We start from the raw sequence: 27,731 nt of genomic DNA on the forward strand, positions 1-27,731 counted from the left end.
AAAATAAACTAAATAACTGATCACATCTAACCATAGATTTGAGGCGTACGTTTGCTTTCCATCAAGTATAGTTTACGAAACGCTACAACCCATTTTCTTGGTCTTTTTCCGCTCTAATTAACCCTGAAGCTTTCACTCAGGGAAAACTTTGCCTGATGAGTGTACCAGAACTCGTCTAAAATAATCTGGTATGTTGAGGAAGGGCAGAAGGCCATTAGGTTCATTACATTTATCCAAACGGTAACACCGACTGCGTTGCATTCAACATGCGTCATGGACATGAGTAGTTAATCGTTGACCGTGCTCAACTGAAAGGCAGGACGTTCACCATCGCAATCTTTAGTAAACATGAGTCATTTGTGTCGCTTCAGAAATGTGGAACCAAACATCGACTATATCATAGTCATCAGCATCATCATTGTCAGCTGTAAGAACCGCGTACTTGTCGTACAGTGGTTGTAGCTGCCAGTTTCGTTCACCGATGATTTGGGGAGGTGGAGGCCGGAGCTGATAAATTGGCGCTTAAGTACAGCACTGTCAGTGGACTGTTAACTGGTGGAATTGAGAGGGGAGCTATGCATTGAATGCACCAGCGCCGTAGAGGGCGCGACTTGGCCACGTCTGACAATATCTCTAACCATTGATTTGGCCTGTCTCGGAGTCTCCATCCAGGAAGACGGCAATGGCTAGCGCAGCTGAGTTTGCTGGTAATGGCTTTCATACTTCGCTGCCAAGTCACTATTTGACCGCCTCTAGCTCTCTTCCATCCTTAACGTGGTTGTGCGAAAAGAATCCTTCGAGGAAGCCGGTCGACTGGTATGCGCAGCACGTGGCCAAGCCAGCGCAACCTATTCAGTGTGATCAGTCCATCTGTCGAGGGTGATTTATTTGTCCCGAATACTATACGACTTACTTCAGCATTGATTCCAGCAACCAACAATCGTTCTGTTCCTTGATTTGAAAGCTGTCTCTGACACCATGGACCGCCAGGCACTACGGCAGTGTCTGTGGAGCAAAGGTGTCCTCCATAAATTCTTGACCCTCCTTTCTTGGAGCTCATCAAGTAGACGTGATCCACTGGTTTCCGTCAACCTTATGTTCTACACGACTACCAAAACGTATTCGATTGAGGAAGCACAGTAGTTGTGCAGTACATTCAGCTGAATAATACCTAGACATGATATCTACTTGAATCTTTGGATAACACCAGCGAGATATGCAAATGTGTGCAGTTCGTCCGAACACAATTTGTTGAGACCAATGAATAACCGGGAAACGAGTACGTGGACCATAAAAAGGTTGTCGAATTTGCATTGAAATGTTTGGGTGTTATAGAGGAATATGTTGGTAGCTCAGGTAGCGTGCATGATTGTTGGTTTGTTCGCTGAGCTGAGTAATTCGATTGCAGACTTTTGATCATCAATCGAGGTGACATCACCAGTGCGTTGGTGTGACATCGATTGGTGATGAAACGTCCGCAATCAAATTGCCCAGCTCAGCGAACAAACCAACGACTACGTTTAGGTGTGTCTAGCAACTACTAGGAGGCACTTCACATTTAAAAAACATGCCGAGATGAAAAAGACTCTCTAGAATAAAACGCACATGAAATCATGAATGCAGGGAAATTACGTAGAGTGACGACAAAAAGTGATAGATGGGCGGTCTAGATGTCTGGGCTTGTTGCCTGCGCGACATGAGAACAAAAAACCGAACTCATACTACCAGAAGATTTTCTAGGGTTCCGTTGTTTGGAGTGACCACGTTTGCGTCTGTGAGAAATGTTTGGAAATTTCGCATTGTTTTTTTTCTTGGACGTAAATTCAACAAGCTTATTTAATATGCTCACCGTGATATTTCCGCATGTTGGAGTTTGCCTTGCCGACCGAATACATCCAGTGCGCGGGAGTTAGATTCATTACCAATGCCATGCATGTTTCTTATACTTAATGAAAGTGAATTCCGTACCTCTGAGATCTCGGTTAGTACTATTTCGATTTCTGCATGCTTATTTATAGTTATGATAACACAAACGGTTTGCGCGTACCCGGCTCTTGTACCATATGTGCGCGGTGGATCCAGTGGATCCGACAAACAAGTGAAAGAATAAGATTGGCGAAGGGGCTCCCAGAGACCTGCTATAAGTCACCATCCCGCTCGAGCATGATGACGTTACAAATGAGCCATAGCGTCACACTGAACAGTGAAAGTTTATGTCATCTGTAAATTCTCTTACTTCTCAGCTTAATAACGCAGTCCAATGACGTATAGCAACCGGTTATACGTGCAGTAGGGACACAAGTTTTTTTGCCATAAATTAGAGTGAACTTATCTCTATGTGATCGGCACTTCGCGATTGACGGGGCAAGAGAGGGCTAGTGACCCACAAGTCCGATTCCGTTCATGTAGATACGTCCACAGACTACACAGTCTTGATACGTTCATCATCTGTCATTTAAAAATGAGCTGCTTGTATTCGACTGTCGAGACATGTTGAGTTTGGAAATGCGCCATACCTGAATGAATTGTCCTTTTCCGGATGTCCCTGTCCAAAACCAGGTTTTCTCATGATGTAAAACCAGAATTAGTGTCCTTTGAACTCACGGGAAACCTGAATGTGTACAGTAGTTTTATTTTTTCTACTTTTGTGACAACTCTAGAAAATTGTGTTGATCCAACAGCACAGCTAGTTGCGGATCAAAAATACCTTCGAATCTATCCGTTTCATCTTCTAAAGAAGTTGAGTATTCGTAACATGGTCTAGCCAGTGGATTCGCAAACACCGAGGGGAAAATAAATCAAGAAGGCTGTAACAATAACATAATGACCCTTCAGTTAACTTTTGATTTTTGTGTCCAGGACCGGTTTCAAAGGGTTTTCCCTGTTGTCAGCCTTTTCTTCTTCAACACCACACTTTCAACGTTCGACCATTTGAGTGTTGTTCCCCGTTTCTATTCCCCTCATCCGAGTTTCAGTTGCCGAGTAACACTCTTAAGCATCGCTTTCGTGTTTAATCGGTTGAGTTCCGCACGTGCCGACTGTGCGTCTGGATTTATCTGAAGTAGTCCAACTTGAGGTATGGGTGTCCTGATGTGATCCGCAAAGTACTGAGATGCTTGGCTGAGGTGACTGGCCTAGCCCGAGGATGCAGAGAGCGCGGTAGGGGTGCCTCACTCTTGAGTGTGATGCCCATAAAACTCAAGTAGGACTCATGGTTCGTTTTCACTGCGTTAATACTGGTCACCATACTGTCCTCAAACTTCCCCTGAAGCATACGGAACGACTTATCTTTAGACTGCGTCCTAATATGATTACTCATACTCCCTTCCCTTCGTCTTCCTGCTCGCCATTGGCCAATAAGGTTAAACTAGAAAGAACAACTATTCCAGACAATATAATCAAGGGGATCATCAAAAGGAGATGGCATCTTCAGATAGAGTACATACACTGTTCCGCCAATATACCCCCTCCCAAATTTATTCGACTTTCCGGGAAAAATACTGCTTGAAACTGATACCCTTCAAGAAGCAAAGACCACCGTGGGTATCACGGATCAGCAAATTCAACACCAAACAAACACCAGGATGAAAACTTCCTATGATACGGCACAGAACACATTATACATGGCAACACTCCCCGTCACCTATCATCACATGGGCAGACAAAAAGCTGTTTAAGAAGTTAACTGGGCTGTGCAAGTCCAAAAAATCTACGTACCAAAACATGAAAAACGCAGCGAAGTTGGAAGATTCGCCCTTTTGTCCATAGAGAAACTCGTGCAGACTAGTATCTCCCAGATTCTTCCCATTAACTATCTCTTAGAGCATAGTGTGCGACATCACAGACCATCAGTTAAGGTACAATAATTAAATAGGAGAAGTCTCGATTGTTTAAAACATCTTGAAAACAACGATACAGCTTGCTACATCGAGCCCCTTCCAAAAAATAGGTCGTTCTCCGGAGAATTGCGCGGGTTATCGTACCAACGCTCCGAGAACTCTGTTACACCATTCGAAAGTATTGCTCAACATATTGCCAGCATGGACCTTTACAGGCCATCTAGAATATATATATATATATATATATATATATATATATATATTGGCCATGTGTATTCTTGCGTAGATTCAAGACCTGTTACACCAGCATATTTTTGCGATAGAGTCACTACTTCCCAATAAGCGGTAACCATAAGAGAAGCGAACCCCTCTGTTATCTCAGCGATAGCTTTGCTTCAGTGAAGGTACTGTCATCTCACATTGCGCCTTTTGGAAACTGCAGACAGGCACCAGTGAAATCCTAAGGGGTCCAACGGTGGTATAATATAGTGTGACGTAAATGATACAGAATAAGACACCAGGAATCCGGACAGAACTCAACTATTTTACAAGATCAGAGGGGAAATGTGACGCGGAAGTTGGTTCGTCTATCACAGGCTAACCCTTACTACAACAGACTACCTGATACTGCGACAAACGACTTTTGATAATCACCCGTCTTATGTGCCTACGCTATCACGGCTGGTATCTAAGTCGAGAAATGCGTTGCGTAACGAATGAAGAGTGCCAACGTGATAGTTTATCCCGCAATCAATGGTGCGTTGAAATCAAGCGAAGTGCGAATTGCGGAAACGGAACGAAAGTGGAGTGGGATCGGGTTAAGCCAATTGTGGAGATTACGATTTACTCCGAAGGGGAAGCTTAACTCGTTTTTAAAGGGATCTCCTAGGAAGATTCGTAAAACGTCGGTCAGTAGATGTGTGTTCGGATTGAATCTAGTTTGGGCATCCAAGTGGGGTTTGTATTGCATTTAGTCAGACTGTTTCGGAAGAATGTCTTACGCACAAGTCTCAATTTCGGAATTTACTGATGCACGTTTGTATTCAACGGTTGAGCAGTAGGTTGCCTTGGGCTCCCCTGATTCAGCTCACATAGTTGCATAGCGGTTCGCAGGGTTTACCAACTATTGACGGGAATTTATTGATCCATTCCACCCCTACTGGGCCCGCTCCAATCCAAAATAAATGTTATTTAACCTCAAGATCTGAATAACATTCGACTGAGTTGTCAGGTCATTTTATTCTATGATGAGGAAGGGGAATCTTGCCTGGGATTACAAACAAAACGAAACTTAAACTTAGAAGGTGCTACATTTTTACTTACAAAGGTCAAAGGGAAGTCAGTTTCATGAAGTGAGGCAGATGAGATAAAACTGCTTTCTATCTTCATTTTCGAAGCGAGCACCTCCAAGCAAAACATTAATCCAGAAAACGAATAATGCCATGGGGTTGAAAAAGAAAAAGAAACCTTTGATGTGAACCGAATCACAGAGTAGAAGCATGCTGAACAACTGAGAGAGAGAGAGAGAGAAAACAAATACTTGCTGCAGATGTAAACAAGATGACCTACCCTGAACGATGAAGGCAGCCAAGAGTGCGGCCGTACTTTCGCTACACGTAAGTCGACCCGTCTGTAGATCTTTGCGGACTTGAAGGGCGAAAAGGTAGCTGAAATTAGGGAAGAAAGGCACACAGTGTGTGTGGACAGTGAGGACAGAGGCCAGCTGAGTTCCAGAACAATAGTTGTGAAAGCATCCACAAATCGATTCAACAAGGAATAGGCAAAACTAAGACAATTTTCTGAAATAAAGGTGGATACTTTAGACCAAGAACTTCGAACTGTATGAAGATAAACTCAGCGGGAATTGTAGACTGATGAAGAATCATTCGATCATTGCGCAAAAATAGATGTCAAACTCGCTTGAAAACCGTTCTACTGGCTAAGAGCGTCCCAATCCTACGAAAAGCACGACTTTGCGCGACATTTCACCGAGTTTTGGAGTAGCAACGAGCTCTCTTGAATAACTGAGCTGCATAAGGTATTGATTGATTCATCTCTCAATTGCGTTTCTTCTCAAGTACCCAATTTGAAACGTCTACTTCGAAAAAGCGAGCATTACGAGCAGCCGAGTGGAACTAATGCATATTTTACTTCCCGGCAGTTCTTGAGACAGAGTGAGTCAGGGTTGGGAATTTCCCCAACCAAGCAGGAGAGGTGGGACTACTATTCCGCAACCACCATCGAGCCGATTGAGCACTCTATTGGGAATAAAGAGGAGTGATTGCTTTAGCAAATTTCGTGTCATAACCGTTTTCAGTCACTTTTAAGTCTATGGGATAGAGAGTTATTAGGGAATCAGTGAGGCGAATGAGCGATTTTTGCAGCGACCACCAAGAATGCATGGAGATGTTCTTTTGCTCAAACAGACCACTAGTATGATGCAGTTGTTCATCACGCTGCACCCGATGTTTTGATATTGTTTCATAACTGACTGTTTTGGAGCAATTGTGACAAGAATGAACTTTTGAAACTTTGTGACGGAAAAATATGGGCAGAACGAGCGGACTGATGTTTGTGAACAAAAATATGGTAGTCAGTGGGGGGGGGGGGTTCAGCTCAACAGCAAACATTTCCGCAGAGCGACGAATTCGTGCCCCAGTTTGTCTCTATTCACTTGGGTTAGAACTTCTCAGAAGCGATCGTAAGCTATGAGCCAATTGGTATGTTTGTCGGAGAAGATAAGCTAGTGACCAAGACTTACGGAAAAGCTTGCGGAATTAAAGATACAGGTCGTCTCATGTCAGTAATCGAAACCGAATCTGTAGGTTCAGTTAGGCCGATATTGACATGTATTATGACATGACATGACAAGTATCGTTAGACATGAGTGATAATGAGCTCAGGATAGAGTGGCTAGTCTGCTAACCTATGTACGTGTTCACACCAGAGATGGTTCTAGACTGCATATGCGCTGCAATCTAATACAGACCAAGACTCAAATGCGACCTCCCTTAACAACTGTCGAGACTTACTACTGGCGTTTCGCTTTACGCAGGAAAAAGGTCAATATTTTTGCCGCACTTCATATTTCTCATTAGAATCGCACACTTTCAAAGTAGGGAATGTTGGGTTTTATTGCAAACTTTCAGTTTTTCAAACCATGATTTACGTTTGGATAGAATAACTGGTCTTGGCTGTTCCCATTTTATCCTTGAACAAGCATATAGCCACATAGCCTCACAGGTAGATCTCTCAGGACCATACTCAGACATGGACCAAAAAACCATCTCCAAGTCTATAGTCACGTAGACTGAACTTTCTGTATAAATAAAAAATGATTATTGTGATCATCCAAATGTGTAAAGAGTAAAACCGACAGATGACACGAGTACGAAGTGAAAACAAGTCGTACTGTTGTTGGATTACATTCGGCTAGTTTGGACGAAACAACTGATCAAAAGAACGACTTCAGTACCTAAATATATGGTCCAAATTATACTGTTTGTACTGCGATGGACGAAATTGAGGAGGACCCAGCAAACAGCCAAAAGGAAGGGGAGATAACGTATGACAAAGAACAACAGACCGATCCCAAACACAGTAACTGATATAATCAATGAACATGTGCCGAAAACTGCCGGCTTTGAGCGAAATCTTGAAGGAATTCTACTTCACATGGTTCGCGGTAGAAAAGGACACTTTATTGTAAACATTTGTACAAATTCTCCAAGAATCACCGAATCGTTACGAAACTGGACGTTCGATCGAAACCCCGAAACAGGATCTCCCAAAAGGACTGATTTGGGTGAACCCGAATACTGTACCGCACCCAGATTTAATTTGAATGATTGCAGAGTAAAACTTATGAAAACACGAAACTACCAACTTAGATATGAGGGGCAAAATAAAAACAATTGGAAGTCACTTTTACTGCTCGCTACTTAATATGGTAATCAAGGCGAGTATTTATTTGTATTCTGAAGTCCAGTGGTCAACATGTATTTAAAATGTAACCTAGGCTATGCTAGGTGAACTTTGACTACATAATGAGTCCAAAATTTGCGAGTCTGAGGAAAATCCCGTTAACTGCTTCGCACCCAGTAAACACTCGGATTCCCAATTTTTGGATTCCATGGGGTGAGCAAGCGTCCGTTTACAGAATGGCCTGTTACCTTGAACGAAGCCAGTGGACACGTGCACACAACGGTTCGCGCTGATGCGCATGTACATCCACGCAAAAGCCCTGGGTATGGTGTAAACGAGTGAATAAGACTGGGGGTGGACTAGGGGGCAGTTCTAAGGCCATCAGCATGCTCAACTGGGCGCTGATAGTTGTCAATTCAGTTAGGCACTGCAGTGCAGACGAAAGGTCATCTGGTGGCCCGCACCGCAAAGCAAATGCCCCAGACATACACCTATGGCTACGAAGCTAGGCGCGTACAACGAGCCACACCTGGCACTTTTGAAAGCTTAAAACTCTAGAATGTTCAGAGTGTTAGCGCGGAATAAACGGAATAAACATAGAGTAGGATAGGGTTCACTAAACCACAACTAAAAAAATCCATCACGATATAATACAACGTATACAAAATAGAACTGGTATAGCCGTGAAAACGAGGGACAACCTGGTAACCAAAGAGATCCTCTGCTCGATAAACCACTTGGGTTAGGAAGGTGAACACGATCGAATAGTTGGTAGTCACAGCACATGCAAAAGATCGTCTGGTGAGGAACACCACTCACGAGGCAAATCATAGTCAACTAGTCAACTAGCCAACTGGTGCTAACCACCATTAAAATTGTACATACAGCGATGGTCAAGAAAGCCAGATTCGACACCACTGTAGGCTTAATGCCCAGGAAGTCCCAGGGTATTAGTGACACAGATGGGACCCAATAATGTCCGCTTCGAATAGATCAAGTCCATATTATCAAAAAGCCGAAACTAGAATATGCCGATCCTGGGTCCAGTGGACCAGAAACCTTGCATCAAGGACGCCTAATAATGAACAGACATCCACCAAGCAATTACTCGAACTGTATCCTAGCATCATCGTCCACTAGGGCCGCACTCACGATGATCGTCATTTAAGGACTGAAGACAGCGGAAAAAGCAGGTACCCATGATTTACGCCAGTGAGAATTCCGAAATCGCTTGAGGTTGATTCATGCGCTCTCAACTTTGATCTCATTCCGTCATGTGGGCCTCGAACCAAGCTGATGAATATTGGCCGACAGTCGTACTCGGAATGAACTGCCCACGGAACTTCCCGGTTTAGGGACTCTGGGGCCTACGTGAAGTCTATGAAGAGAGCTTGGAGCGTCTGGCAATGTCTGTGGGACCCTTCTTGGAAGGTTGTGCGGCACATTTAACCTCTGTTGTCCTACAACCTACTCTAAGATATTAGACATATGCAGATAAGCACAGATGTAGTGCGATATAATACAAATAGTGACCACATTGTCTGCATTCGCACCCTACCATGCGCTGGAGTCGAGTTAGACTTAATAACAAAGAAGGCTATTTTGTGATGATATTCCTAAGGATCCAAATAGCCTACTTTGTTTTATTTTATGCGTTGACTGTTGTTTGTAAATTCTCTTATCGTTGACGAAGAAGAAAAAGTCAAGCAGGTATGGAAATTGCCTTTCCACAGAAGACAACAAGACCACAGAATGTCGCAAACGCAAAAAGCGAATATATGTATCAGATACTAGAAAATCTACATTCTGTCAAGAAAACGCAAGAGCCTTACTACTGTAACTCGTTCTATGAAATTAAAGATCATACATTCAGGCCTCTACCATGTCATTTGACGTTTTGCTAACGGCTGTGTTAACGAACCCAGCAACCAGAAAGACATATGGTTCATACAAATAGTCGAAATGACCAAGTTGATTGTCTGGCATTCACTTCCGCAAAGTATTTCCAGTCCAAACACAATGCAAATTGAGACGGAGTCTCCAAACAGGAAGAATCGAAAGAGTGCGATACTATTATTACTCTTCGTGACACTGAAAACTAACTTAACGGGTTGAGATTTTATATGAAGGTTTGTTTACGTACTGTGGAGTGTATCATGAATGTTGACGCAATCGGGATGACAAGCCTACAAATTTCGCGCAATCAAAAGTTATTCCTCGGATATCAAGAGACCGTGGCAATTTTTGACTGAACAGTCCTGATGCGTTGGTCTAAAGAGAGACAGAGCGTACTGGCTGTCCTTTGAGGCACCACAAAAAGCCAGTCACATCGCTCAAGACACGAAAAGATTCATTTAAACAGATTGTCGTGCGCCCGTCGATAACACGCTGGCCTTGTGTTTTGGAAGGACGAAGTCTAAATCTTGATATGGACACCACCGACAATCTTTATGAAGAGAAAAATCGAGTCCGGTGCCCCCCTACTGTGGTGCGGACTTCCGAGAAATATTGTTTTACGATAGCATAAGACTTTCAACTAGTGTCATATGGACACAAATTTTAAACTCCAAATAAATCCGAAAATACTGAATGGTCAAATTCCAAAACGGATCTAAAATCAATAAAACGTCAACTGAATGTATCGTTTCTTGCATTTTATCCTCCTGTACGTGGTTAGTGTTGCCCGAATTCTTTAGTATCGCCCCCTAGCAGCTACCTGTCAACCATATATTTAGTCAATTTGAAAGTACCAGTCTCCTCTGCTTTGTATGTTTGAATTTTGCTCTAGATTACGTGGCCAAATGATTGAGTAGTTGTAAAGCCTGATTAGTTCGGAAGTCAAGAGAGAGAGAAAAGATGAAGAAACTGGTAGTGAGCGGAATACACTCATTTGCATACCAATTTGGTTTTGACAGGAGACTCAACCGAAGCTCAGCTGAATGGTGTTTTTAAGCAACTGAATGTGTTGCACCAGGCCGCCTCATGCTTCCGCTGGTAAGATATTCGAGATACAGCGATTCACGTACAGACGTAATATACTACTCATAGGGTTGGGATGCAAATGAGCGTACCGCGCTAATTTCGTGCGATTTGGGTTCAAGTAGAACATCAGGTTGACGGAAACTCGGGGGTTGCGCCTACCTGATGAACCCCAAGGGGGGGGGGCGAAACCGGTCATGGGCTGCTGAAGGGTTTTCAACAGCCTTACGTCTAAACTAGTAGTGAGGTTTTTGTGCCAATTTGTTTAATCTAGCTATGGAGTGCTACATTTTTTGGCTCGCTCGTGGCAATCAAAATAACGTAGCGACAAATAATGATGGGTTCTTTCATGGCGTTAAATTCAAAGTGGCTCATCCCAGCTACTTTGGCACCGCACATGGTGACGCTATTGAATAATGACTGTGCTTCACCATCCGGAAAAAAAGAAGTCAGAAGAGGACTGAAGTTCACACACAAATGGCAGGCAGTTAAACTACGGTACGAACCTAAGAAAGCAAGACAGATGTTAGATCGAGTAAAGGTAGGCAGGGTAAGTAGGAGGAACTGCATCGTTAATTCATTACGCCAGGTGATACGGAGGACAAGGAAGAGTCTGTTTCGAGTGGTTAACTTGCATGGATTTCCGGCTCCGAGGCGCACAGTTTACAAGCAGGTGGATGTGGTTTCAAGTACGTACAGATGAACTGAAGGAACGTTTGTGTTGTGGTGTGTGCGACGACAAATATGGCACAGTAGGCAATCAGTGTGAGTGGATGAAAATAAGAACAAACACGACTTGGTGATAGATTTTAAATGGACAACTGAGCAGGCACAAGAAGATCTCCAATTTTGAGGAACCCTTGGTAAAAAGTATGAGGCATATCAAAACATGCTGAATTGAAAAACGAGACTGAAGATAGCATGGGCGAAAGTGACACGATGTGATATCCACCGCTGACAGTACAGAATGTGCCAACTGTAAGCGGCCTTAGAGTTACATGATCACGACAGAAAACTAGCTGGATTTGCCGTGACTGTGCTGCTTGACTAGGACTGGGAGATAAATAATCAACACAGAGCTGTATCCACAAGTCTACCAAGTCGAAAAAAGTTACCCTAGCTGTCCGAAAATGCCAGAGAGTCAAGTGTGCAACGATGTTGAAAGTGATTCTCCGTAACCACCATGGTGCGGATCAAACAGTCAGTCGTTTGGGTGTGGTTTGTGCATACTCAATGAGTGGTGTGGGTTATTAGTTCCCCTATAAATACAATGTGCGATTGTACTGTAACGAAAACACTTATTGCCAGGTCAAACAGGCAACCTACATTTCGATTTTTGTATGATCGGAATCCCCACGCACATAACAATTAATACTGACTCATTCGCTGTGTACCAAATCGCTTCGTTGGATCCCGTATTACTAATGTGTGTCATGTTAGTCTCCAGGTCTCGCTGCTCATTGGAAAATCGAACTGCGTTGTATGCATTTTTGCTCAACTGCCCTTGACATTCCCCACCCATTGAGCTGAGTACAAGACCGTGTCACCATGCCTGTCGACAGTGGAAACACCGAACCTGTATTTTTTTTCAACTCCAGGGTTTCTCTATGAATGTTTCAGCCTGTTACGCCCTCCAGGATCAACCTATCCACATGCAAAAAAGGATCCATTTGACCCCTTGGTGGTGGGTCGTTCACGAACCTGCATCCTCACCACAACAGCGATGCTCGTTTTAACCATACAACGAGTAGTTGAACCGTGTGAACAATCGGTCCACGGTGCTCCATTTGGTTCCTTTGGTGTGTCAGTTTCCGTAACGCTTATGGTTGTCGATCAGAACGTCCGAAATAGCACCATACACCAAAAACTGTTTTGTACTTTAATCACCATACAGATATTTATGGTGACTTGACTACCCGGTTTAATTCAAAGTAATAACGAAGAAGACATAGTTCAATTGTGATACCCATTTCGCACAGGCTTAGGTGCTGACTGCCAGACGGTTCATATTCTTGCGGATTCGGTTAGGCCGTTCCCACACTCATGCTTGTCCATCTCGCCGGGGAACAATAATCTCCTCACATTTCAGCTGGAATCCTTTTACCATTGACTTCTGTCCGGGACCAGACGAGTAGACGCGATTACAGAACTTAGCAGGTTATCCGGGTTATCACTGTGGAAGCTGGTGTTGATGATAACAAAGCGGGGTTCACATCTGACTCGCAGTTCTACTGCTGACCAGAATGCCGCCTGTGAAAACACACGCTATTTGAGCAACGTGACTGAGGTTAAGCATGCATCCTGCTTATCTCTGTCGTCTAACACAGTTACACAGTTCGTAAATTCGTTGCTTTTGTGAGTACGAATTGGCTAGATATTGAATCAGCGGTCAAACAATCTGGCTTTGCCATGTACTGGTTGCTGATCCCACCGGCCTGCCTATTGTTCTACGCGCGTCCCGAGTGCATCATACTCGGAAATTAGATATCGGGACATCATCATAGCGGCTTGATCTGCCCGACTGGAACAAACCACCGGGCATTACGTAACAGCAGCGCGACTCGCTTTTCCGTTCTTGAGATTATTACCCTTGTTCTTGAGTTTATAACTGCTTCAGTCGAAGTCGAAACGTAGTTGTTTATTTCTATTCCAGCCACCCTATCGTTGGACGCTGAAGCCTACTGAAACCTGCCTGTTATTCGAAGTCCATACTTGATGGTACTAGTCACACAGGGAGTTCTCCCTGTAGGGCTGTACGTTAAATGCTCTACGGTCTCGGAAAAAGCCGTATTTTTCCCTGCAATCTCATGGTGCTCGATCTGATCAAACGCTGCCTGAGAAAAGGGATACATCTGGTACGGTTTATTTAAGAATTGACCATGGAATATGGATGTGAAGTGCGGTATCCCATCAGATAGGATAATACTGAGCACACATTAATACACTCCTGTCAATTCTAACTAACAGATGGTCTGACCCGAAGACAGGTCACAGAAAACTCTTAATGAATATCAAGAAGTTGGACCAAACCATTAAATAAATGGAGGAGTAGAGTTAAATTTAAATCAGTAGCTGAAAACGTGTTTGAACTTTCCGGCGAATGACGCAGATAGCTCTAGACGATTTTAACTGGACTTTTTAATCAAAGAATTGTTGAAAGTGGTATGGGGAGCAAGAACAGCCACCAGTATGTGGAACTCCTAGGCAGAAGCAACTTACATGGTTGTCGAAATGATGGTGTCCCTGGATCTTGGTGGTGTATGGAAGGATTATGTATAGTATGACAGTGAGTTTAGGAAGTTGGAATCAAGGATACTTCTCAAAAATCAACTTGATCGGTAAATCGAGTAAAATACGATGAAGATACTTCCAAGACATGAAGGTAATGTAGTTCGTCAGATGAAAAAGAAGCAGAGAAATGGATAAAATACAAAAAACACCTTGCTCATCACAAAATCAACAGACCAGAGTCAGCCAAGGTTTATGCATGAGGAAATCATTGCGTAAATGTATTATACTTTATTCCTAAAAACCTTGTAGACCAAAACGCTGGGTTCCCATTTATCTCAGACGCCATGAAAAAGTCGATCAGAGAATTTGTAACTTCAAAATTTGATTCACCTATTTATTTATTTGTTATTGAGTGGGTGATTGACTTGCTTATTTAATTAAATGCGAACAACTACGAACTCCAGACCCAAACGTGTTACCAAATGATCTTTTAAAAGTTGTGTGAATTCCAGTCACTTTCCGCACACTCTGATGAAAGGCTGCGCAGTAAAACAAGAAGAACTTGGTGACGTGATGAGTTAAACAGATCTTGAATAGACTGTATAAACGGAAGCAAAATCGAATGTTACCCAGGCGCATACCGAGAGACACACGCACAGACGTGTTGATTGTGAAACTAAAAAACGGTCAAAACGAACAAAAACAAAAGCGCGAAAAAGCGGCGCCAGTGGTGACAGGTCCAGCAAAACTCGTTTCGGAAATTTATCCTCAATTGTGGTTGATTCGGTGCATAAATCGACGCCGAATAATTGCATCGGCATGATGCTGAGCAGAATGTGAGCTCAGTCGTTGGGTGCGAAAAAACGAGCGTGCGTTAGAGCCGATTGTTGATTCATCTTTTACTACCCCTATTTGGGGGTTGAACTAGTCCACATTAGCGAATATACACTCATTTGCAAACTAATTTGGTTCTTTCGAGAGACTCACCTGGAACCCAGCTGAATCTCTCGTTTATGATGTTCTCAGGTGTATGCCTAAATTTTGCAGGAATGTTCAGGAGCACGCTGCAAGGGGTTCACGTCGTTGGATCACAACTGCACCCGTTGGGCGTAGAAGTCCTGCTTCATGAACCCAGTTCTTTAGGTCGGTTATGATGCTGATAATTCATAAGTTTGTTCGACAGCTGAAGCTCTTACAGTACTTCTACATAAAACCCCCACCCAATTACTCTCTTTCCAAAATATTATCAAACTTCTTAACTCTCTGATTTCATTCGACCCGATTCAGTGCAGCTGTAGGTAAACCTGAGGATCCTACGGTGTTATAGCCCCAAGAAAACGCATGGCAACGGTGCTTGGGATACGTGTTTTGGTGTGCCACCTGAGGGAAGGGTATAACAACTACCTCATTGTCACGATAGTTCCCAAAGTCGCTGCTCACCAAGTAAGCCGGCGTGGGCTGTCTACCGACAAATAGTGAAGTTAAGTCACCTCAGTCGTGCAAATTGGCAGTGTAGACCACCGATGGATAGCAGATAGTGACAACAAGACTAACCGTTTTAAGCTAGAGATACCACCCTGTAAAATGTCCGCAGTAAGTGTTCTGGCATTAGTCAAATCATGAGAAGAAAAATGGTCAGTGCGCGTAAATAATCCATTCACAGAATGAATCTATATTACTGTCACTCTTCAAAGGGGAATCAGAATATGAGAATAAATTTCCGAAATAGTTGAAAAAATCCTCAAAGGTCCGCTGGCAATCCTGTCCATTTCCTCGAAATGAATGCTGACATTTGGAGAGTAAAATAAGAACGAGGATTGTGTAACTAACGGCCGAACTTTCACATGAAAGTAAAGTAGCTGGCATTCCCAAAACAACCGGCTCAAATAAACGTCAACTCACCGTGTGAATTCGTCCTCTAGCAAATTCGGATGTGGAGTGTAAAATTTCACAGCGAATGTGTACAGGTATTCTTTATGGGCGGTAATTTGTTTATGCAGTGGTTTCAGATGATCCAACCAGAACTGAAGTAGCAGAAACACGATAACAAGGTAAGCCTCGTGAAAACCTGAGTTGGCAAACCATAAATGCAGTATAGATTGTGAAACATTAGCTGCTGACAAGGTAACATATATTGTGCGTATGAAGTGGAAGCTTAGTAGCATAACATGAGTGAAAGGACGTCTGGGGTGTTGGACCAGCCTAGTTACCATGAACCTTTGTTCTCCACCATAATCATGCAGATGAATTTTGCGCGTGGTTAACACCATATCGGCCTAGTGGACCATCAACTGCTGTCTGTCGTCATTAGCAAGCCTTTAATGTAACTGCCATAATGAACAGGGCGTCTGGAACTTACTGACCGCATTGTCCGTGGTACGAGTACACCTCTGGTATCTCAACAACTCCTGGCAATACCTCTACCCTCATACTTCCGTCGGGTGGAATGACAGCTAGGCACCAAAAAGGTTTCACAGCTGGACGAATATTATTGTCATTATTATTATTGTTATTATTATTAGTGGATGAGACGCAAACATTTTCCGACTAGCAAAAAGCATTGGTGCGAATTGTTAGGAAATAAGCACACAAAGCATCAGTTACTTGGACTTCCCAATTGAAGAAACAGATTACAACGGTTAATCAGCAGAATTCATGAGTTAGTTTGTATGAGGCGAAATGCATTCATTACATAGGAACAGACATACTATTTTCAAAGAGAATTAAAGTGCACCTATTGTATTTGCGGAGATTTAAGCACACAAACGGGCAAGTAATCTAATTTATCACTTCACCGTGCTTTTTCGGACCCTGCGACACCAGTAAGGTTTTTTTTAAAAAAAATTACGGATCCTGAAACATACTAAAGCAAGCTCAATATGGGCTTCGCATGGTCGCTTCAAACTAGGCTACTGAGCATTGTTCTGGTTGCTCCGCTTGCGTTCTCGATGCGAAACACCTAAAAGATGCGGTATAAAGGAGGACGTATTTGTTCATGTTATCGAGCACAAACAACACAGTTATTGACACTTTGGAATAAGATGGACTCGACCTCGGATAAATGTAGACATGTCTACTGGATAAGTTGAGTTGACAGAGCCTAGGAGCACTAACCAGGTATTTATCACTTGGAAAAGCAGCTTTTAAAATTGTCTCTTATGAGCACTATGCTACCGAAACAAATCAGACCAACAACGTTTCACATACGAGGTGAAACGTAAAGGTTCAGATAAACTAACAAACGACGCATCAATAAGAATTTATTGCTCGGTAACGTGAGAATGACTATGCCTTTACTTCTCACCGCAGACTAAATCTGTATACTGAGACTTATGAAATCACGTAACTTGGACTGGAATGTCTGCGAGATATGCGACGGATCTCTTCCTCATCCATTCCGACCCGACAAATGCAGATGAGAATTGAGAGGCCAGTGTATTGAGTCTGACAAAGAATATCGAGTTCCTCCAGAAGAGCACGACCACTGAAGCTAACTTTGAAGACTAACCCACACTGTTGGTGGAAAACAATCAAAACGCAAATTTTTCGACTGCAATTAGCCGAATCAACAGTTCATTTTCATCGCTATCAAAACTAAAGACAGGAAAATGAGAAGAATCGAAATCTTCAGGTACGAGTCAGTCGCAGGCAATTTAGTTGTTCATGTGTGTTAGGAAAACCTTACCTTGATACTAGATTAGTAGTACAGTTACGACAAAATCACAAAGACTGAGATGACTGCAACGTATCCAAACATAAGCGTAGTCTAGTTTATGTACCGTGCGTTCATATCACGATGATGGACTGGTCTACATTCCAATAGATTCTAGCAGTATGTGGTGGTGTTAGGTTTAAGAACTTTCCTGCAATGAGTACATCTAGGCAGAGGCTTTTCCTGACTAATCGGTGAGATCAACTCGATAACTCATTATATTTCAGCATGGTAGTTAGACTAGAGGCTACTCAGGATAGAAAACAATTCAAACAGCTCTTCTTTGAGCGTTTGTGATGCACCACTCATAAGGTTGCTGAAAATTCATCGACAGCCCGCGAACGGTTTTGCCCTTCTTGGGGGTTGCCAAGAAACATCACAAACGATAGATTCAGCTGGGTTCCAGGTGAGTCTCTCGAAAAACCAAATCAGTTTGCAAATGAGTGTATTTCGCTAAGCGCTTCTTTGACATGTTCTCAAAGATTTATTCAAGCGATGCCCCTCATGTGATGGGTTCAGTTTGTTTCTACAAAGTCCAGTGGTCACAACTGCCTATAGGCAGTCACCAGGCCGTCGACGAATTTTCAGCAAAGTTATGAGAAGTGCATTACAAATATACATGCATCGCGATATCTCGAGTATCTTAGCGACCGAAACATGAGGCGGCCTGGTGCAGCACATTCAGTTGCCTGGAAACATCACAAACGAGAAATTCAGCTGGGTTTCAGGTGAGTCTCTCGAAAAACCAAATCAGTTTGCAAATGAGTGTATTTCGCTAAGCGCTTCTTTGACATGTTCTCAAAGATTTATTCAAGCGATGCCCCTCATGTGATGGGTTCAGTTTGTTTCTACAAAGTCCAGTGGTCACAACTGCCTATAGGCAGTCACATCAGCTTGGGTGTATTGGAAATGGCCACATTTTGCTCCATAAGCTTGGTATTTAGTTACCATGTTGTCTTAAATTGTGTAGTGCATTTGACCAACACAATTAGAAGATGCGCAGTTACCCAAAACACGAGCCTACTGTCACGTGTTTCAAAGGTCATGAGTTATAAGTACAAGTTGATGCTGTGAAAAGGTACAACAAGCTCCTCACAATGAGCAGTTGTATGTTATTCGAGTTCACCTTTTACCTACATCTCAAAGCGAGCGGACTGTAAGTCGGTATAGCGAATAATATATCTACTACCGCTTCATTACCGGGAAATATATGGATTGTAGGGACGATGGTAACCTTCCTATCTGTAGGATCGTACTGAAGGCCATATTTGTATTGTCCGAACGCTAAGTCAGTTGTCCTATAGACTGCACCGAGTGAGTGGGTGGACTGTAAGAATTTTCCGCTTATTCATGACTAAGTTGCTCAGACCATAGACCTACTGATATTATCGGGTTCCTAATCAGAATAAAACCCAGAATCCTGCTATCCACTATTTAGAAATCCTTATAAAAGTGAACCCCTTTCTGGTGAACGAAACGACACTGCAACAAGTAAACTGAAGTGGTCGTATCGCTGCGGTCGGTTGGTTTTTCAAAACTACCACTAAGTAGTTAGATGCACAGATATACTATTTAGCTCACCTCTCCAACAACAACTCCCTCCATAATAAAGTACAGGAGATCCGGTTATAGCGAATGGGTGAAGGATTATTGTAGTCTGATGAAAAGGGGATGGATGGGTGGCGTCAACTGTCTAGGACCATATCGTACAAGTTCGATAAACGGAATAACAGCACTGAGTCCAAGAAAACGGTCTAAGTCTAAAATAGTCCGTATCAGGGGAATCGCAGCCCGTTCTGCTCCACATCGCATTCGGTAGACACAGTTACTCCCGAGGTTTGTACTGAATGGAAGAACCGAGGGTAATGAATTATGTAAATTGAACCTCTGATGCTGCTATGTTGTAATAGCAGTTGATCGCTGCTTCTAACGACATGTAAGAGCGATATCAATTTGAATAAAACAGGAAGAATTTGCAGACGCTTGGAGAGAAGATATTACGTTGTGCAAAGAAGAATGCAACGTCATGTGTGTGGTGGATGTTGTGTGCAAAGCACGGTTTGTAATCGGATACCACTCACGAGGTTTTGAAGCGGGGTAGACGTTTTTAATAGTAGGTTAACCGATGGTAACACAATTAGAAAAATAATGTTCCATTTTGGGGTAAATGTACCGATGGCGTGTGCGTGGTCGAGCTAGGTTGAAACTGGCTTCCCGACCTCTAGGAACATGGCTCTTACTACGAGCAAAAGACTCAATGAGGCCCAATTGTTATTCAGATTCATTCACCGTTCACATGCGTCAATAGGCAACCAATCAAGCCAATGTATCCAAGTGTGCTTGAGCAAGGGCGATAGTTTCAGTGGTTTTCTCAGACGACATGACAAGAGCTTTTGAAAGAAGCCTGCCAAGCGATTCTATTGCCTATAACGCAACCGTCTCGGACGGTTTGAAGTAATATCCCGTCAGCCGTCAACTGATTTTACTCCTCATTCAATCGTCCAGCTGATATCTGGCTGTAATCCTGATAGTCTTGGTGTCTCTCATCCACTGACACTCTGCACCCATCGATGCTGTCATGTGTAACACTGAAACCGCTCAGATACCTGCATCTGCATCTCAGTCGACCTGTTTTGTGGTAAACATATATGTACCAGGTGTTTACCACGTGGGTGTTCTAATTCCTATCCACTTGATGGAATAGAATGATTCAAACTGAAGAATCAGTCATGCCATCGCCTGCGCGTACGGAAATTCAATAGTTGTATTCGAAAAATAAGAGAAAAAAGAGGTGCACGTTACTAAGGTTGATTTACTTTCCCACATACAGTAAAGTTACGGTCAGCAAAAAGTGTCTCGGGTTCAGCAAACCTGTTTTATATGGTCTTAATCGGGAGATGGGGCGGTTGGCAGATTTTGACACGCTCATCTGGCTCTTGAATAACGTCTTTAGGGTTCAGTATGAATGGTTCACAATGTGCTCTGAACACGATATTTAGTAGAGCTTTGGCCTCAAAGTTCAAGGGTTTCGCGAATTAATCGGATTCATTAGACTAATCGAGTAGGCTAATTTGTCCAGTAGATATGACTAGACTTCACTGAAAGATCTGAGGTGCGCCAGTCAATTTGAAGCTGTCACCATTTTCTTCCTTAGTTTCTGTGTGGGACACCATAAGCAGCAATCCGCCATCTAAGATTTTAAGGAGCGGGACTTATGAATACAGCTCATGAACTGATATCGATCTCATGAGGGAAGAGGGAGGCGAGATGGCCGAAGTGGTTAGAGCGCGAATTTACTAACCGGAAGGTCCATGGTTCGAACCCGACCTCTGTCTCTCGACTTCCCCTGTCTAGGCTGGGGCAACCAGGCAGTATCCCAGCCCTCGTGCTTCCTGGGGGTGGCATGGCAGCTAGGCATCGAAAGGGTGCTACAGCTGAACGATTACCATGAGGAAAGAACGCTATGATAGTCGCACATCGCCTCTTAGTCGCATGATCAAGCAACTGCCTGAGGCAAGCTGCGGTCGCCGAGCTTAATAAAACAGTGAAACATCCCTCAATCAGCAGCACAATTTTCATAATCGCGACGTTGCTACAGTAGGTAACCATGCTAACAGAAGCACCGGATTTGTTAGGCTAGTGAATTCGATTACACTTCGCCTGCGGGTTCGTTCACACCACAATCATCCATGTGAAAACACCCTCAGTCCAATAACAATGTCGAGTACCACTCATCGTATTACTGCGATGGTAACACGATTTCTGGTTAAGTGCGGTACCACTGTCATCAGTTCTAGATAGGTTCAGCGAAGCCAGGTGATAATGCCCACAACAATGGTACTGTAGCGAGTTCTTGTTTGGGAAGCGGTTACAGATGCCGTCATTGACTTCATCAAGGCACAATGGAGGGACTTACAGTTGAGTTTTGTGGTAAGGAGGCAGGCAGTTGTAGAGTTTTTCTTGTTGTGTCAGTGACGGAACGTTTCTTGTAGCGGCGTTTTCCCTTTTCTGTTCCACTCAAAATTCTAGTTTGACTTGCCCTCACGATCCGATCCTGAGTATTGGATCGATGAATAAGAGTTCCACATTTAAATATATTGTTTAAATTTGAATTATTTACAGAGTAGCCAGGATAGTCTTCACGAACTTTGTTGAATGGATCCCAAATGGATCCGTTTCACCACTGTCAATTTTGGGAGTTGTCGCGTAATATGTTCCTTGGGTGTGCAAGTTCTTCAGGATTTGTATATCTCATTCTGGAGATTGCCAGCTTCAAGTACTTTCAAAAGTTTGGTAGACGAAGCTCAGATATTGAAAACTTGTTGGAGTTTCCAGATTTTCTCTGTTTCGGTACCGATGCTGACTTCCTGTGAAGAAGGTGACGTTAAAGATGGTCGGCTTCCCACTCGCTTGAAGCTTGATTGTCACCACTGACACATTATTATTTACTGATGTGGCATCGGAATGTTGGAGGTATGGCGTCTATGACATGCCCTGAGTGATCCCCACGGACAAATGAGTCAGATTGATGGGTTACTGGCTATAATCGGTGTCTGTCTAGCAGTTCAGAATGTTGAGCGGAAGACTATTTCTGGGTCTTCCGAAGCGTCCAGGCCTACTCACTATTCTATGGGTGGGACTATTGAGACAAAGGTTTGAGATATAGCACAGCAAATAACAGTCCTTCTTGGATATGAGCAATAGGAAAGTATCAACCATACCTGCATCATGTCGTTAATCACACCTTCACCCCAACCACTCAACTAAAACGTCCCGCCTCATCCGGATATCACTCAAGTAGCAACTCATCCATGTTCAAGCGTCTGCCTAGTAAAATAAACCCAAACCACACACTTGTTAATTCAGGGGGTATCTCCCATTTTGTACCTCTTGTGGTCTATTCTCTATATCGAACCCGGTAACGTACAGCCCTTGCTCGAAATCGGTTTTGATTTTGGCCTAATTATATATGTAGGTACGGTCCGAATTCAACCCCCACATCCCGACTACTCCCGTCTAGGCATAGGCAGTGTGGTATCAGCTCAGCCCTCGTGCTTTGGTGGCATGGCAGCTAGGCGCTGAACGATAGGTTTCGATAAGCATAGGATTGTGTCATGTTAGCTTTGATCATAAACTCAGTGGCACACTTACTGCCTGCTTTGGTGGCATGGCAGCTAGGCGCTGAACGATAGGTTTCGATTAAGCATAGGTTGTGTCATGTTAGGTTTGATCATAAACTCAGTGGCACACTTACTGCCACCTTTGAGGATGGGGACTGCCAGATGAAGAATTGCGGTAACGACCGAGACACAAAGCGAACGGCTTTCTTGCGAAACATGATCGCCCATTTATCATGATTTATCCTACTATCCCCTGCTCAGAGAATACTAATCACTGAGGATCTTTGAAGTAGCACAGTCAAGCATTCAATGTCCCCTTTTGACTTGTCCGGTTATCAGTGAACCGCCCATGGAACACAGTTCGGATTGAGATGGACTGAGGTATTGCTTAACTTCCCGTACGACGGTTGTGTTGATACAGATTTACCGGAACTCTATTCAGTAAAAAACTTCAATCCATCCCAGACATATTCTGTTGATTCACAAAGCAAATGACTAACTGAATATTTACCTTCGAAAAGGAGACAAGCAGTCATCCATGCCATTAACCTTTGTAAAAGGTACATATTCGATTGATACAGTTCAGAGGTGAGTTGAGAAAACTCCGCTATATTAGAAATTAACGAAAGGAACCAAACGGGAAGGAAATCAATAAAAGGTAATCGGTGTAAGAGTCGCCACGGAGTCCTCGAGACGTATCCAAATCGTTCAGGAACTAAGGTTTACGTCCTTCTTCCCTTGGCTTAATTCCGAAGTCCGCCCGACAATTTACGTAACCAAATCTTCAAAAGACGGCCTCTCCATCGTTTGATAAAACGTCGGCCTGTTACCTGAATGATTTCATCATTTATTTAGGGAGTAAGTACGGAGTTAAAATATGCTAATTTTAAGTCTATTCCATGCGTTTAGTCTCACATTTCACTAGAGTATTTTTTTATTCTTGCGAGCGGCTGCGTTCAGACTTGCCGATCGAGTGTCACACCTTCCTGGTATAAGTGTATGTGCATGTGTGTATGTGCGCGCGCGCGTCTGTCATCCTCCGCGCAACGCCGCAAGTGTCAACCGAACTGAAATGAATACAACTTTGGTGGCAGAAATGATATGGAAGATGTCATACCATTGGGAAAAGGGATTTGTGTACGCTTGTGTTCAGTAACTTGACTATCTTTTTGGCGACGAAAAACAACCGAGCGCTGTGACATGAACAAAATATATGATGCCCAAAGTTATCTCTTCCACCAGGCAGTTATAGTCTTCGATGGGCGCAAAAGTGGCATGGGCAGAGGAACGCCACCGGACGATAAACAATCATTCGGAGAAGAAATAGCGACATTTATTGAAAAATCATCCTCTCGGTTTTCGATCAGGCAGTTTTTTTTGTTTTTATGCAATAGTGTGAAAAAAGCAATTGTAACACAAACGGTGTGAGACAGTATAATTTGGTAACCCTAAGGGACATCGGGTTTACCCAAAGTGGTCGATAAGAAAGAACAAGGGTAACTGTGGATCAGTTGGCAAGTTTTTCTTCGGATTTTTTTCGGTGGTGGAGACGATATATTTACCCGCAGATTAGCACATTCATTTTGTATGATACCTCGGACACAAACGACGTTGTTGATCATCATTAAAGTAAACAACCTGGTTGGCTGGCGATCGATAGGGATTTGCCTGACAAGTGGTTCGACCATTGGATGCCATGGCAATACAAGCCATTCACACGGAGCCGGATGTGGTGAAACAAGTGACTCTGTGAATCCGAGGTAACCCCAAAGGAACAGGAATGCGCAAATGCGCATAGATCTGTTGGCGGTCACCAGCTGACCTACATGTAGCGGGGTTACAATGATCACTAGCACCACACCACACGACTGATCGTGTTATGCAGTGCTTGTGCTACCCATCAGCTGCCTCAAAGTTCATTATTGTACCACGTTTTCTCCGAACGATAGCTCAAAAGCACATCTGACGCAGACTGCCCAGACCGAACGTTTTCAGTTGTTATGGGCAAACAGGAGGTACAGGTGCAAGAACTTATCCAACTTATCAACTTACCCGATAACAAATGCAACTCATGCAATAGGGAAGCACAAGCCCATACATGTTCATGTAGGTACATCCACAATTTATGCAGCTCCATAAGTTGTGTTGGTACGCACATGGCTTGGAAACTGGCTGTTTATGTTCAAGCATCGAAGCCGTCGAAACCATCTTTCATCTGCCCGTGTACCCTTTGTCTGGGAATGCGATCTGTCGCCTTGCATTTCAAATGTTGTAGCTGGTTGCGCTCTATTCTCTTTGTTTACACTCTGAAGTAATCAAGCACTCCGGGCCCGACTCGACCAATTTATGCGCACAACTTCCCGCAGACAGTGCAGACAAAATAGATCGAGAATTCGGACTTTAGGTCGGTATGGTGTCCATGTTTCGTCCTCGTGCAAAATTGTAGCAATAGGATAGCAAGGTTTTGTACAGATTTCCAGATGGTGATTGGTTTGTTGTTGATTGGTGTGTTTTGGGAGTCCCCCAAATGTTAGGCCAGTCGTCGACATCTGCGAACTCAATCGTTTCTTACCAAGTATTTGGTCGGAAGGCCGCCTAGCTAACAGAATTCTGAGTAAAGCGCTATCCCATCTTTCAACTCAATGCGTACCGAAATTTGGTAGCCCCTTGAGCAGGCTGACAGAAGGCACGTTTTGCAGACATCTACATTTAAATCAGAATTGGACGCTGCAGGTACGAATAATGCCGTCAGAAGATGTCACAATTCCGCTTCAGAAAGTACCAGTAGACCAACATTCGGACCAAAATATCACGCAGAAATTGACCGGCTAAAAAGTGGTTTGAACTAGAAAGCTGAGTGTCTAGATCACATCGAATGGCGACAGCATCTCCTGAGTTTGGAAACTCTCAGTGTATACCGCATTTATATACAAGTTGAATAGTTTCGAAACCATAACGAAGCACATCGGTATCAATGTTGAAATTTGTAGATGCAGTTCTACAAGGTCGGTCATCAGTCATCACCTCGAAACGAAAAGACTTGAAAAAGTTGACAAATTCGTTTTGGCAACCCTTTTTCTGAAGAAGCACCCACAACAGTTCTGTGTTGACCGAACGAAGGGTCTCTGTGAAGTCACCGAACAGAATGAACAACAAATGGCCGCATTTGTGAAACTCCTCTTGTATTTTTTTTCAAAGGATTAAACAAATGAATAACCGTTCCCCCGGAATATACACTGTTTCCCTGGACCTAGCCAACCCTAAATGCCCACGTCCGTTTGACTTGCTAGAATATGATCACAATTGCTGATTTTTCAGTCAGTCTTCTGTCTGCTCGTCTATGGGAGAAGGCACAGCGTCACTTCCGTCAAACAAATCCTTTTGCGATGATTCATTCGTCACAATTATCTGTATTGCAGCAGCTTCAATCGTGCGCGTTTTCATTACTGCCCAGTTTTGTTCCAGTGATGCTCGGTGGGTTGACTGCGACAGCCTTTTGAATAGCACCTGAATTTTCATCACGCTTGCCAACCCTTTTGATTTCCAGACATCCAGCTTCACAGATTGTTTTATTGTTGGTGTGATTTTCTCAAGGTGAACTCAAGGTGGCTCATATCATAAAATGACCAAACTCCACATTTCCATCTGTTAAGAAGAAATGATGTCAAGAATGTGTATTTTTCCATTGAACTCCACAGCTATCACACCAAATTATCTGGGTACCTCAGCAAACGGTATTGTCTGCCGTTCTGGTCCACCACTATCCTCTATTCATTAGGGTCCTGATGAGCCAAGTTCCGAGCTCGGAGTTCGGAAGACTGGTTTATTTACGTACACCAAAGATGGGGATCTGCATTAGTTTGAAGTAAATCAGCTCTAGCTTTCAACGTTCCTGTCTGAACACCAAGATAGCAAGTGGCGGGTTTTCTTGAAAGATGGAGGCGTTAAGAACCTAACGTCTCAAAGGTCTGACTCACCAAACCAGTGCTTAACAGCCAGCTAACTAGCAGGACGTATGTTCAAGTACCATTAAAGACTTATTCCAATGTAACACTCAAGTAACAAGATCTATGTTCAAGTGTTCACATATCTAATGAAAGCGAGATGGCATAATGTTTAGAGCGCGAATTTATTGAAGGGAAGGAAACCGACCTCTAACTCTCTCCCTCCCCTGTCTACGCTTGAGCAACCTGACAGTATCCCAGTCCTCGTACTTCCTTGTGATGCTACAGCTGAACGATTATCTATAAATATTTTTATACCTAATAAAACGGAAGTGTAAACTCGTTTAGACATCTGCACAGTGTCCCACTTCCCCGGGTATGAAGTTATACGCAGTCGAGATTCTGGAACGCCTACCGATGAAACTCATTTCAGATTAAAAACAACTTTATAAACTGTCAGGTGATAATCTCCGAATCACACAGAGGAGTTGGACAAAATGTACACTTTTCTTTGCAGGAACAGATATGCTACCCACAGTCTGAAGTTACGCCACACTGGGTGGAGTGTTTCCCTGGACAGATTAATTCACGAAAATTTGTCAGTTCTCACTAATGTATGTTCCATCTTAGTAATCTTATAAAGCCCTTGTTTTTTTGGAACAAAACGATAAATAACCTTAAACATAACGGAATTCCATTGAGCTCAGGCTCTCTTCTCTGATTTTGTTTATGTTGCACGTGAACCGGTGCTCCTAATGTAGACACACCGATCAAACGGCATGACCTATTTGCACACTTGTCCTTCAGCTATCACGTCACCAGACCCACCTAGAATTTATGGTGTCTGAAGTGGACTAACTTTGTTACTTTGCTTCTGGTTGAAAAATTCAGCAAAAACTGAAACGAATAACATGCCGAACCACCATAACTCTTGCCTCATGTCTATCAAGTGACAATTTGTTTGGATGAGAGAAGTCTGGCT

Source organism: Opisthorchis viverrini, assembly GCF_000715545.1.
Source record: "Opisthorchis viverrini unplaced genomic scaffold opera_v5_88, whole genome shotgun sequence".
Taxonomy (NCBI): Eukaryota; Metazoa; Platyhelminthes; class Trematoda; order Opisthorchiida; family Opisthorchiidae; genus Opisthorchis; species Opisthorchis viverrini.